The sequence below is a fragment of the Cervus elaphus genome, chromosome 16 (assembly GCF_910594005.1).
Source record: "Cervus elaphus chromosome 16, mCerEla1.1, whole genome shotgun sequence".
Taxonomy (NCBI): Eukaryota; Metazoa; Chordata; class Mammalia; order Artiodactyla; family Cervidae; genus Cervus; species Cervus elaphus.
The window spans coordinates 27,100,150-27,112,549 of record NC_057830.1 but is presented as its reverse complement, the minus strand read 5'-3'; the positions used below and the strand labels follow the sequence as shown (position 1 = coordinate 27,112,549).

The window sequence follows — 12,400 nt, the reverse complement described above, 5'->3', positions numbered from 1 at the left end:
TCATCTTGAGACTTCGGTTGTCTGATATCTTGTGTTCTCACCGGTGCTTTCCTTTATTAAGACAGAGAATCAGGATTAGAAATATACAGCATTTCACTTCTAGTTTATTTTAAAAATGAAATAGATTGTCATTTGTGACACAGATTAGATATATTGCTTTTCCGTAAAAAGAATTATACCTTCTTTTCTATCAGCTTTCTCACTTTCCTCCAAATATATCCACTAGCATACCTTCTAATAAAATATTTGAAATAGAATTATTCTCTTTGTTATGGAACTTACTCAGAAGGTATATCTTTGATTTGTCTATTTTTACTAGTACAAAAAATAATTTTATAATATTAAATAAGATGGAGTTAGGAACTTACGTTGACCAACCATTTTTGCCTTTAGTTTGCAAATGTATGAAATTTACAAATTTCACTGAACAGTCTCTCCTGAAGAGTAGCAGTTAACTACTTAAATGCTATATTTTTATACTAATGTTTTCATATTTTAAATAGAGAGTTAACTTGTATCTCTTGGCAGTGAATTTTGAGTTCATTCTTTTGGGAGATTCTTTCAAGCTTGTACAAACTAATAAGGTAAAGTGATTCTTGAAATTTGTTTTTGTTTCCTCAAAATAGTATTTTCCGTTAAGTTTTTACAAATAGCTCTCAAGATTTATTTTGTTAAACTTTAGACTTTTAAAAAGTGTACGGTGTTTCAGGAGATGTTTTGGCAGTATTATAGAAATCTTATCTATTATTTGAGACACTGGTATGTAAAACGTGGCAAATCATATTTGGGCCAAGATTTCATCCCGTTACTGATCTTTTCCATATGTTTCCTATTAGTGTTTGTTCTTAAACCTCAGGCTTCCACACTAAGGAAGAGAGAGCAAATCTGTGTACTTTATCCAAAAATGTCTTGATAGTTCTTTTGGAAGATTAATTTAAAATTAGCAGCTTAATTTTTCTTTAATTCTTCATTTAACTCTGAGATTTGAACTTGTGATAGTGATTATGTGGTTCATGTTCTTAACAAATGTGAAAATATTTATCAGTAAATAGCTAGAACACTCAGAATTAAAAGTAGTATCTAGGAAATTTAAATAAGGTTGATGATGTCATCGAGTTTTGGTTTGGTAGGGGATGGGAGAGTTGGTTTGAGTCAGACCTTAGAGGAAAAATAGAAGCTGCAAGTAATTGTGATAGTTCACTGTTTCAGTTGGAGTGTATTTTATTTTATTTTTTAATTAGTTGATTTATTTCGGCCATGCTGTGCAGCTTGCAGGTTCGTAGTTCCTCTACCAGGGATTGAACCCTTACTCTCAGCAGTGAAAGCACAGGGGCCTAACCACTGGACTGCCAGGGAATTCCCTCAGTTGATGGTTATAATTATAGCAATTAGGGAGAAAAGTCAGTTGAATTGGTGAAAATCTAAATTATATCCTACGATTATAATTTGATTGAAGTAGATTCAATATCTCAGAGCCAAATAATTAGTGCTGGCTAGGACAGGTCTGACTGAGACCTAGTAATTATGGTAATAAACCATAATAAACATTTTAATTCATCTATTCATCCAGCTAATACTTGTTGAACACCTACTTTATTCAAGGTAGTTTTAGTTGCTGAGGACCCAGCAGCTAAAATAGTCTCTTTTTATCATGGAAGAGGAAGATAGAAAATAAACATATATCAAGTGGTATGGAGTGCAATGGAAAAATGAATGAGCACAGAGGTATAAGTCAATAGTTCTGACACTACTGTGATGTATGCTGGAAAGGAATGCTAATGTAACTGTGGCAGAACTGCTGGAGGGAGCTTACAGATAGGCAAGTTGAGGTGGTGGGAATGAAAGGCAACAGTTGTTTCAGATCTCATTAACACTTGACATTATCTGACTGTTTCCGCAATTAATTTGGTATATGAAGGTATTACTTTTGATTTTAATTTCCATTTCCCTTATTACTAAACAGGTTGAACATTTTTTCAAATGTTTTTCAGCCATTTGGATTTTCTCTTCTGAGATATGCCTGTTAATTTTTTTTTTTTTTTGCTTATTTTTCTATTATGTTATTTGTCTTTCTGATTGATTTTTAGGGTTTCTTTTTTTATATATTATGGATACCTATCTTTTGTTATATGCATGACTATGTCATTTTTCAGTTGATTCTCCTGGGTTTTTCAGGTACATATGAATCATATGCAAATGATATTGTACCTTCTTTCTTATTATTTTTGAAGGGATAGCTTGTATTTCAAGAAGACATTTTGCAAATCTTTACTATTCAGACAACTGGACTGTTGGTTTGTCTTTCTCTCAGTTAACGCCTAACTAAACCACATGAGATAAAAAATACAATTCAAATCAATAAACCACACAATAACAAAACTGGGAGACACCATAGAAACCTTATCATATAAGGAAGTATAGAGAGAATAATTTTATTTTTCTTTTAAATTAATTTCTTTATTTTAATTGGAGGCTAATTACTTTACAGTATTGTGGTGGGTTTTGCCATACATTGACATGAATCAGCCTTGAGTGTTCATGTGTCCCCCCATCCTGAACCCTGCCCACCCAGGGAATGTAAAATACGTATTTCCACAAAGCATGAGAAATCCAGAGTCTAAACTGTTTAGCTAGAAATTGGGGGTCAAAATAAACCAAATTCTCACCAAAAAAAAAAGAGGAATTTTTAAAGGCCAGTATACTATTAGCCACAAATGGCAGAGAGTGCAAAGGAGCACTCAGAGACTCATGGAGTATCCAGTACTCTCCACCCTCACACAAATTTCCAAAATAGTATATACAATTAAAAAGTAGTTGTGATAGTACTGATGAACCTATTTGCAGGGCCGCAGCAGAGATGCAGACATAGAGAACAGACTTATGGGCGTGGGGGTGGGAAGGAAGGAGAGGCTGCGAGGAATAGAGACAGGAGCGTGAAAGCATATGCACGACCAAACAGACAGATAGCCAGTGGACATTCGCTGTGTGACTTAGGGAGCTCCAACTGGGCCTCCTGTAACAACCTAGAGGGGTGGGGAGAGGGAGGGGGGTTCAAGAGAGAGGAGACATGTATATACCCTTGGCTAGTTCATACTGATGTACAGCAGAAACAAAAGTAATGTTGTAAAGCAATTGTCCTTCAATTAAAAATGAATTTTGAAAAAGTTGGCTTGCCAATGCAGGAGAAGCAGAAAAATAAAGTTGTTGTTTATATAATCCATTCAATGTTTTGTTTTGTCTTTATTTTCACAGACTGGGAATAAAGTACAAAGCAATAGCATTTTCAGATTCAGGAAAAAGTGATAAGATGTGTTTCCCTTTGCCAAATAATGAGAATGTGTTTTATTTTGTTGTTGTTAAAGAGGATGGGATATGTGGATCCAGAATTCCTATTACTTGCGTTTACTGAGTTCATTTCAGTCACTCAGTCATGTCTGATTCTTTGCGACCCCATGGATTGCAAAACTCGAGGCTTTCCTGTCCATCACCAGTTCCTGGAGCCTACTCAAACTCATGTCCATCAGGTTGGTGATGCCATCCAGCCATCTCATCCTCTGTCATCCCCTTCTCCTCCCACCTTCAATCTTTCCCAGCATCAGGGTCTTTTCCAATGAGTAGGTTCTTCACATCAGGTAGGCCAAAGTATTGGAGTTTCAGCTTCATCATCAGTCTTTTCAATGAATATTCAAGACTGATTTCCTTTGGGACTGACTGGTTTGATCTCCTTGCAGTCCAAGCGACTCTCAAGAGTCTTCTCTAACACCACAGTTCAAAAGAATCAGTTCTTCAGCACTTAGCTTTCCTTATAGTCCAACTCTCACATCCATTCATGACTACTGGAAAAACCATAACTTTAACTACAGGGACGTTTGTTGGCAAAGCAATGTCTCTCCTTTTTAACATGCTGTGTAGGTTGGTCATAGCTTTTCTTCCAAGGAGCAAGCATCTTTTAATTTCATGGCTGCAGTCATCATCTGCTGTGATTTTGGAACTCCCAAAAATAAAGTCTGTCACTGTTTCCATTGTTTCCCCATCTTTTACCATGAAGTGATGGGACTGGATGCCATGATCTTAGTTTTCTGAATGTTAAGTTTTAAGCCAACTTTTTCACTCTTCTCTTTCGCTTTCATCAAGGGGATCTTTAGTTCTTCACTTCTGCCATAAGGATGGTGAATCTGAGGTTACTGATATTTCTCCGGGCAATCTTGATTCCAGCTTGTGCTTCATCCAGCCCAGCATTTCTCATGATGTACTCTGCATATAAGTTGAATAAGCACGGTGACAATATACAGCCTTGATGTACTCCTTTCCCAATTTGGAACCAGTCTGTTGTTCCATGTCCAGTTCTAACTGTTGCTTCTTGACCTGCATACAGATTTCTCAGGAGGCAGGTCAAGTGGTCTGGTATTCCCATCTCTTGAAGAATTCTTCACAGTTTGTTGTGATCCACACAGTCAAAGACTTTGGCATAGTCAATCAAGCAAAAGTAGATGTTTTTCTGGAACTCTCTTGCTTTTTCGATGATCCAGCAGATGTTGGCAATTTGATCTCTGGTTCCTCTGCCTTTTCTAAAACCAGCTTGAACATCTGGAAGTTCATGGTTCACATACTGTTGCAGCCTGTCTTGGAGAATTTTGAGCATTACCTTGCTAGCATGTGAGATGAGTGCAGTTGTGCAGTAGTTCGAACGTTCTTTGGCATTGCCTTTCTTTGGAATTGGAATGTTTACTCAGGTTGACAATTATTAAGGAAATTTTTAGGAGATGGTTATATTGCCAGTGGCAAAGTTCTGGAATGGGTATGTCTGCTTGGTGCAGTGAGTGAATGAATGGATGTTTGCTAGATGAAGTGGGAGTATGAACTAGGAGGGGGCATGGAAGAACCTTCAGGAGTGATAGAAATCTTTTATATCTTGATCTCCTTTGAACAAATGGTGCTAAGACAACTGGATCACATGCAAAAATTTAGTGAAAATGGAATAAAGATCTAAGTTTTAGAGCTGATACTATTACATTTCAGAAGAAAAGTTAGTCATTATGACCTTGGGTTAGGTAGGCATCAGTTTCTTAGATGTGACCCTGAAAGCATAAGAAACAGAAGAAAAATAGATAAATTGGGTACCATTAAAATTTTGATTTTTTTTTTCTGTACCGAAAGATACCACAAGAATGGGGGAAAAAACAAACAACACCCACACGTGGGGAAAAAAGTTTGCAAATCATATATATGATTAAGAACTTGTGTCTAGAATAGTTAAACTCATACAAGTCAATAATAATGATAATGACCAATAGTAAAATGATTGGAGGATCTAAATAAATGTTTCTCCGAAGATAACAAATGATCAATAAATAAATGAAAAGATGCTTAACGTCACTGATCATCAGGAAAATGTGCATCAGAACCACAGTGAGGTACTACTTCATGTTTTCTAATAGCTGAAGTAAAATATACAGACAACTGCAAGTATTGGTGATAATGTGGAAAAATTAGAATCTATATATATTGCTGATGAAAATTAAAAATGGCACAGCTACTTTGGAAAACAATCTACAGTTCCTCAAATAATTGAACATAAAGTTGCAATTACTTGACCAATCAGTTTTACTCCTAAGTATATACCCAGGAAAAGTGAAGATATATGTTCACACAAAAACTGTATGCACATATTTATAGCAGCAAGTTTGTAATAGCATGTTTGTAAAAAGTAAAAACAACTTAAATGTCCATCAGCTGATGTATGGATGAATTAAAGTGGTTCATTTGTAAAATGGAGTATTCTTGGCAGTAAAAAGAAGTGAAGTACTGACACATGCTACAACATGAATGAACCTTGAAAACATTATGATAAGTGAAAAAGCCAGTTACAAAAGACCACATATTACATGATTCCATTTATATGAAATGGCTAGAATAGGCAAATTGATTGAAACAGTGGATTTGTGGTTACCTAAGGCTGGGAGTAAATGAAGAGTGATTTTAATCAGGACAGGATTTCCTTTTGAAGTGACAAAAATGTTCTGAAGTTAATTGTGTGATGGCTGCTAACCTTGAATATATTAAAAATCTTTGAACTATATGCTGTTTTTTGAATTGTGCTTTAAATGGTGAATTGTATGATATGTGAATTATACCTCAAAGAATGCTGTTATTAAAAATAGTAATAATGATGAGAGTGTAAATGAATATAATTGGCTATAAGAATTCCCAGATTGTTCAGTGGTAAAGAATCCACCTGCCAGTGTAGGAGCTGCAGGAGATGTGGGTTCGATCCCTGGGTCAGGAAGAGCCCCTGGAGAAGGAAATGGCAGCCCACTCCAGTATTCTTGCCTGGAAAGTCCCCTGGACAGAGGAGCCTGGCAGTCTACCATGCATGGGGCCACAAAGAGTTAGACCTAACTGAACATCCTTATACACACATAAGTTGGTCATTTTAAAAATTGAGTCAGAAGTACATGAAAGTTCATTGTAGTGTTTTTCTACTTTTGCTTCCATTATAAATTTTCCGTATTAAAAAAGAAATCTCCAAACCATAATTCAAAAAGTCACACACACACAAAAAAAGTCACACATATCCCAGTGTTCATTGCAGCACTATTTATTAGGTTGGTGAAAAAGTAATTGCTGTTTCATATTGTTAATTTTAAATCATTATAACTAGGCTCAGACACATCTTTATTAATCAAAATAGGAACCATTACAATCTACACATTTTTTACCAATTAGAAACAGTTTTCATGTAGTGTAAAAATCTATGCTTTAGGATTCGCTGAACTTTTGGAAAGCATTTTGTTGTATGCTGCCGGTTGTGGAAGCGTTTTCCCTGCAAAAAGTTTTTGAGAGGCTTGAAGAAGTAGTAGTCGGTTGGCGAAAGGTCAGGTGAATATGGAGGACGAGGCAAAGCTCCTTAGCCAAGTTCAAACAACCAAAGTGTTGATTGTGTGATGTGTGGTCAAGTGTTGTGGAGAATTGAGCCTATTCTGTTGACCCATGCCGGCTGCCGGCGTTGCAGTTTTCTGTATATCTCATTGATTTGCTGAGCATATTTCTCAGATATAATGGTTTTGCCAGGATTCAGAAAGCTGTAATGGACCACACTGACAGCAGATCACCAAACTTTGACCGTGATCTTTTTCTGGTGCTGGTTTGGCTTTGAGAAGTGCTTTGGAACTTCTCAGTTCAGCCACTGAACTAGTCATCACTGGTTGTCGTATAAAATCCACTTTTCGTCGAATGTCACAATCCAATAGAGAAATGGTTCATTGTTGCACAGAATAAGAGAAGCCAACACTTCAAAACAGCAATTTTTTTTTGTTTTCGATCAGCTCATGAGGCAACACTTACTGAGTTTTTTCACCTTTCCAATTTGCTTCAAGTGCAGGCTGTAGAGTGGTTGGCATTGAGTTCTTCGGCAACTTCTCATGTAGTTGTAAGAGGATAAGCTTCAGTGATTGCTCTCAATTGCTCTCGTTGTCAACTTCTGATGCCAGCCACTGTGCTCCTCATCTTCAAGACTCTCGTCTCCTTTACAAAACTTCTTGAACCACCACTGCACTGTGGTGGTTCATTAGCAGTTCCTCGGCCAAATGTGTTGATGTTGCAAGTTATCTCTGCTGCTTTATGACCCACTTTGAACGGAATAAGCAAATCACTTGAATTTGCTTTCTGTGTAACATCATTTCCCTAGTCTAAAATACATATAAAACACATTTAATTTATATTATGTGCAATATAAATATAAAGCAAGTAATAAGTAATTAGCAGAAAAACTTAAAATAAGAAATGCACATTAAAATGATGCATAACATAACCACATTTACTTAAGAATGTATTCCAATATAAAACAGCAAAATTCAACAATATAATACCACAATTACTTTTGCACCAACCTAATACAATAGCCAGGACATGAAGGCAACCTAGATGTCCACTGACAGATGAATGGATAAAGAAGTTGTGGTACATATATATGCAATGGAATATTGCTCAGCCATAAAAAGGGATGAATCTGAGTTAGTTGAACTGAGGTGGATGAATCTGAAGCCTGTTATACAGAGTGAAGTAAGTCAGAAAGAGAAAGACAAATATCACATATTAAGGTATATATATGGAATCTAGGAAAATGATACTGATGAAACTATTTGCAGAGCAGGAATAAAGACACAGATGCAGAGAATGGACCTGTGGGCAGAGCAAGGGAAGGAGAGGATGGGACAAACTGAGACAGTAGCATTGAAATATATACATCACCGTATGTAAAATACATAGTTAGTGGGACGCTGCTGCGTAACACAGGGAGCTCAGCCTGGTGCTCTGTGATGACCTAGAGGTGTGGGATTCCCCCGACTATGGAAGGGCTCATTTTAAAGTAGTTGTCTTTATTATCATATTATTTCACCAAGGGAGAGATGTTACTGCTGGGAATGCTTACCTTGTTACAGCACTTTTCAGAGCTAATTGGGTGGGAGGGTCTGTTTCATTTAGAGTTCTCCAGAGCCTGTGATAGATGTTATAATAAATCCTTTTGATAATACTGAATGCATTGGGAGAAAATGCCATCTGCCCCTATTTCAGAGTAGTATGGGATACACAATACATCTGCATCAGGTAAGTATATGTCTGTGAGAGATCTGCACGTTCGGGGGGGGGGGTGCATCTAGGATGAAAAGAAAGATATGTAGGATAAAAACACATTGCTTTGTTAGAATGAGGATAAAGGCTTTTTATTTCCTTTCAATAAACACCCTTTGTTGATTCCAGAAGTATGTTTTGAGGTAATGAAGTATGCTAGCCTTTGGTGGGAGAGAGAAAAGGGATGCAAACCTAACTAAAACATAATACTGGACTTTCCTTGGCAGTCCAGTGGTTAAGAGTTTGCCTTCCAACTCAGGGGTTGCTGGTTTGATCCCTGGTTGGGGAACTAAGATCCCATGTGCCTCTTGGCTGAAAAACCAGAACATAAAACAGAAGCAGTGTTGTAACAAATTCAATAAAGACTTTAAAAATGGTCCATGTTAAAAAAAAAAAACAACCTTAAAAAAGAATATAGTGCTTACAATCAAGATATCTACAATTCTCTAGAGAATATGAAGGGAAAAAAACCCCATACTTAAATAGCCACAATAAGCTAAGATTGTAATAAGTGCAAAAGAGAAGCATATTAAAATACTGGGGAAAAATAAAAATAAAATACTGGGAAGGTTGTGAAGGTGGGGTGTGAGAAACCACATCTGTTTGTGGGAGAATCAGGAAGATGAACTGAGAAGGGTGAACTTTGACACAGACAATTGAAGTTGGAAAAGATTTTGATAGATGCACATGATGCGGTATTAATAAAGTCATAGAAGCCAGAAAATACAGAGCATATTTGAGAAATAGCAAATAATTTTCAACTGGAGTATAAAAAGATGTAAACATGAAATAACAATCTCAAAAATCATTACTTAGATGTAAATCATAGATAACCTTGAAAGGTGAATTAAGCGTTTTTTGTAATTCTATAATCAATGGGAACTGTTTTAGTCTTTTGATAAAGGACTGACGTAATCCAGATAGCACATAGATCTGTTTGGTTAGTCATGATAGAGTTGAATTGGCAAAATGAGGCCAGGAACTTATTTTGATACTCCAAATAGAAAATAAAGTGATTTGTGGTATGGTGAATGAGAATAAAAAAGAAGGAATGGATGCAAGTAACATGGGAGGTAGAGCAGGAATGGCACTTGCTGAAGTTTTAAACCAGAAAGACTGGGGGAAAGAAGAGTTCAAGAGGGTCTGTGTAGGTTTATCAGGAGCAAAGTGAAGAGGCCAAACAGTATTGAGGAGGAACACTAGCCATTAAAGAGCAACTTGAAAGGCGTGGTGTATGGAAGCCAATAAGCATAGAATCTCCAGGAGGAAGCACTGTCCACCATTTTATAAGGTTGACCTCACTAACTCAAACATTAGTGTGTCGTCATGGTTAGAAGGTTGAGCTAGATTGCTGGATCAAATCCTAGATAGGTGAAGGTACCTGCCTTATAGGGCTGTTGTGAGGATTAAATGAGTAAGTGCAAGTAAGGCATTTGAAAGAATATCTAAAAATGTTCTTTACACACCAGCCGAGGTAAGACAATTCTTTTACCAAAAAATGGAATTAGAAAGGAAAGAAAAATAATGTTGTAGTTTAAGGAGAAACTAAATTGATTTTTAAAAAAAGCTTTTAGCAACTTCAGGTGATTTTCTGAAAGTATTATATTTGTTTTGTGAATTCTGTGATCTTCTTTACTGTAGTATTTGGGAGGCAATAAAGGTAGATAGCCTCTGAGATTTTTTTTTTCTACCTGGAAGCCCTTAGTAAACTCAGTAAGTTGCAGTAATTCATTTGCTTTCAAACTTTAACAGATTTTTAGTGGGTAATATTTTGTATTTACCATAAAATATGACTAAGAAAACTTTAATACAGTTTTGGGTGGTTATGTTTTTTATTACTGATTTGCTTTTTGCAAACTTACAACCACAAATGGTTAACAGCTGTGGGATGAAAAGCACAGACATTAACTACAGGAAATTAATTTTAGTGATTTCAGGAATCATTTCCAGTAGTTAGAAAATTCTCCTGTCTTTCCTTTTTAAAAAGAAAAGCTTCTTTCTTTTAAGCTTCTCTATTCAGATCATAGGGCTTCCCAGGTGCCTAAGTGGTAAAGAGTCCTTCTTCCAATGCAGAAGCCACAGGAGACATGGGTTTGATTCCTGGGTTGGGAAGATCCCCTGGAGGAGGAAATGACAACCCAATCCAATGTTCTTGCCAGAATAATAGCATGGACAGAGGAGCCTGATGGACCACAGTCTATGGGGTCCCAAAGAATCAGACACGACTGAGTGACTGAACAAACATGTTCAGATCATAGACTATTTGTTAAGATGATTCTAACCTTAGCACTAACCTTATAAATTTAATTATTAATTCCAAAAACTGGATTATTACAATTTCAGTGAATTTCTACTTATGTTCTCATAAGTGGCATGATGTCACATCTTATTTTTATGATATATTGTAGAAAATGAATTTTATTTGTTAAAACTATTAGAACTTTAGAACATTTTAATTTTAAGATGACTGTCATTGTTATATATCCTTTTTTAAAGATTTATTTATTTTTTGGCTCTGTTGGGTCTTCGTTGCATGTAGGCTTTCTCTAGTTGCAGTGAACACAGCCTACTCTTTGTTGCGTTATGCGGGTTTCTTGTTGCTGTGGGCTCTAGAGTATTGGCCAAGTAATTGTGGCGCATGGACTTAGTTGCTCTGCAGCATGTGGGATCTTCCCCGACCAGGGATTGAACCGGTGTCCTCTGCATTGCAAAGCGAATTCTTAAGCATTCGATCACCAGGGAAGCCCTGTTATGATTTTTTTGCTTTTAGACTTCATAATCTTTAATTTTTCTTGTCAGTAAATTATTGTCCAGTATAATAGGTAAGCATATTTCAGGAATCTTTATGGTTTACAGAGCATTTTTCATAAACTTTTTTCATTCAGTTCTTACAGCAACCTATCAGATCAATAGTGTCATCCCTACCCTTTTTACATGAGAAGATAGGTTCAAAGAGATGGTGATTAGCTCAAGGCTATAAATGGAACTAGATTTCTGGGTATATATTTTCAACTCAGACCTCTGCACCCCTGGGCTCTTTCTGTTATATCACTACTGGTGGTATTATTTTAATCACACTTTGATCTTGCCCTTACAGTTTTCAGTTCAGTTCAGTTCAGTCACTCAGTCGTGTCTGACTCTTTGTGACCCCATGGACTGTAGCATGCCAGGCTTCCCTGTCCATCACCAACTCTCAGAGCTTGCTCAAACTCATGTTCATCGAGTTGGTGATGCCATCCAACCATCTGATCCTCTGTCATCCCCTTCTCCTCCTGCCTTCAATCTTTCCCAGCATCAAGGTCTTTTCCAGTGAGTCAGGTCTTTGCATCAGGTGGCCAAAGTATTGGAGCTTCAGCTTCAGCATCAGTCCTTCCAATGAATATTCAGGACTGATTTCCTTTAGGATTGACTGTTTTACCAAATAAAAATAACTATTTTATTTCAGGTTTGCAAACTTGTGCCAGAATTTAGAAATTAAGTACATTTTCCATAAAGCAGTGGTCCTCAACCAGCTACAGTTTGGCTCCACCCTTTCCCCCTGGCACATTGGCATGTTTTGGAAAAATAGTTGATTGTCACACTGTGGTGCACATGCTACTGGCATCTAGTAAGTACAGACCAAGGAGCTGCCAGACATTCTGGAAAGGACAGGATAGCACCCCTTCCCTGTCCCCCCACCCCACCCTCCTGCTGCCCAGAATGATCTAGCCTACAGTGTCAGCAGTTGGGAAACCTCATTGTGAAGAACAGATCTATTTACTCTTTCTTG

At 36.9% G+C, this 12,400-nt stretch overlaps 1 protein-coding gene across 1 annotated transcript in view; it reads left to right on the top strand.

Moving 5' to 3' along the window:
• LOC122710226 (centromere protein P) overlaps positions 1–12,400 on the top strand; it is a 225,125-nt gene that overhangs the window by 101,173 nt on the left and 111,552 nt on the right. The gene's annotated exons all lie outside the window — the stretch shown is intronic.